Genomic DNA, 2,434 nt, shown 5'->3' on the forward strand with positions numbered 1-2,434 from the left:
AAAAAAAAAAAAAAAAAAAATATTGCTCTATGTTTCCATCAAATTTCAAATGGGAAAAGCAAGTAGCAGCAAGTGGCTTTGCTTTCTTTCAGGCACAGAGCAAGTATTGGCAGGAGCTTATTTCTCTATGAGTAATGTCGCCAGAAACAGAAATACCCCAAACATTGCAATAAACATCCATATAGGAGATAATAATGTAAGCACCAAAATCACTGTTATCACTACAGTAAAACTAGGGCTGCAACTATTATTTAGAAGACAGATGATTGGAAGAGAAAGGAATCCTAAACAGCAATGGGTCTCTAAGGACAAGTTAGAGATGCTATCTGCAGCAACAGTGTTCCATGTCATAAGGAGGAGCCACTTCACCTTCCTAAGGACCATGTATGCTCAGAAAGCAAAGCAAACAATGAGGTCATTTTACTTAATGGCAACTTTTCTAATTTGACTTTTTTGTTTTGTTTTAAGAGAAAAAAAGGAATTTTAATTATCTGATTTAAAATTAAAACAGAAAACACTATTCAAAGAGAGAATGAAATAGATTAATGTAGGGAATAAGGGAGAAAGAAAGCAATTTAATCTGAGATCTCATTTCATCACTCCCTTAGAATACACTCAAACTCCCTGTTCCTCCTCCGATCCTCGCTGGCCTCACAACCCCTGTTGTGCTCTGGTGCAGCTCAGCTTCCATTATGCAAGTCATATTCCTATCAACAAATCACTTGTTTTTATTTACAGCCCATACACTGAGCTGCCATTGCTAAGAAATCTAGAAAATACAAAGATAAATACATCACAACCCCAGGCCTCTTTGACCCTCAGTGTTTTAAGATTAGACATATTCATCAAATAATCAAGGCAAAAACAAAAGCCAACACAAAAGTTAAGTTACTCCAGGAGTCCTGAATGACACTTCTGGAGAATGGCAGTCTGGATGTTCTGTAGCACCTACCCACTAACGTGCTACCTAATCTTAAGTAAATTGCAACACATATTCCTATTACAAAAACATTGCTGAGCTTGCAAGAAAATATAAGATATAGCCATGAATACAAGACCAAAAAATAAAACATGTGTTCAAATCACAAAGGAACCAGTAAGTAAAACCTGAAATTTACCTGGAGCAAAAGTCTTAATGGCTGTAAGTGAACCACTAAACCTGGTAATCCGAGGTACATTGCCTGAACCTCCAACTCCCCGTGAAGTCAGAGTCTTAGAAGGGAATAAACATGATACAAAGTAGGAAGCAGTCAACCAAAAGGAAAGTAATTCATGTCTGGAGACCATACCTGTGTCCTTAAGATCACTACATTTGAAAAACAAAACATCATTCAATGCACAAGGTAAGAAGTTAGAGTCAACAAAAGTTATAAATAACTATAGATTAATGTTCTCTTAAGAACTTCAAATAATAGAATATTCAGACACAGAAAATGAAATAACTAACCGTGATATATTTAACAATATTAAAAAGAACATAAAATTCTGCTAAGGAGCAAATATATACTTTTAAATGACCAGACATTGGAAGCGGTAGCACTCCCTCTGCTGGAAGAATATGAGAAAACGCCTTGCAGAGAAATCCAGTTTCACTTTAGCACTGAGTATGCACAGTCACATGGTATAGCTCAGTGGTACAATGCCTTCCCAGCATGGTGGAGAACGGTAATAGGTACCCTTTTTGGAAAGGGTAATAGCTAAGAGATCCAAATGCAGTAAAATCAATAGGTCTGTTTGGGGAATAGGATATTTTTGGCATGGCTAATCTCTGTGCTTCCTAATGTACTGCAGGAGATACAGTTGTTAAGGTCATATTGGAATCTGATTGTGCTTGGCCTTGAACAACCTAGTAGTAAGAGCAGGAAAGTAACAAGTTAAGATTTTTCATTTTAGAAGGATAATTTTGGTGTCAGTATGCAGAAAGGCTGAAGCAGAACAGTACAGAAAAAGAACCCAATTTGTATTGGATTTAGGCATATTTTTTGTAAAAAGTCTATAATCTGAAAATATAAGGCAGTAAAAAAGGTTCAAAAGAAAAGACTGGTTTCTAGGCTCCCAGTAACTCCTAGTCTATTAAAATCAAGTGAGCTAATACTTCCAGGGACGTAAAGATATAAAAGTGCACCTCTTTAATACAGATGAAGTCTAGAATTTTTGGAATTGGATATAAAAAAAAAAATCAGTGACATGAGGGAGGCCTGAGGTTTGTAGGAAGAAGTCATTTTTTAACCTGGCTTTGAATCACAAGAAAGAAATGTCTCGGTGAGGAAAAGGAACTGGAAGTGTAGAGATTATAGGAGCATGGGCAGTGGGTGTCAACTCTAGAAATGAGAACGTCTGAGGCAGGGCTGGGGATAGAGCTCAGCGGCACAGCACTTGCCTAGCAAGCATGAGGCCATGAGTTTGATTCCCAGTACCAAAAAAAAAAAAAAAA

General features: G+C 36.9%; 1 protein-coding gene across 1 annotated transcript in view; it reads right to left on the reverse strand.

The window, feature by feature from the left end:
* The window catches only part of LOC102004723 (maltase-glucoamylase, intestinal), a gene marked incomplete in the record, with an annotated part of 238,387 nt that overhangs the window by 172,770 nt on the left and 63,183 nt on the right, over window positions 1–2,434 (reverse strand).

Source organism: Chinchilla lanigera, unplaced genomic scaffold (assembly GCF_000276665.1).
Source record: "Chinchilla lanigera isolate Chin_1 unplaced genomic scaffold, ChiLan1.0 scaffold00093, whole genome shotgun sequence".
Taxonomy (NCBI): domain Eukaryota; kingdom Metazoa; phylum Chordata; class Mammalia; order Rodentia; family Chinchillidae; genus Chinchilla; species Chinchilla lanigera.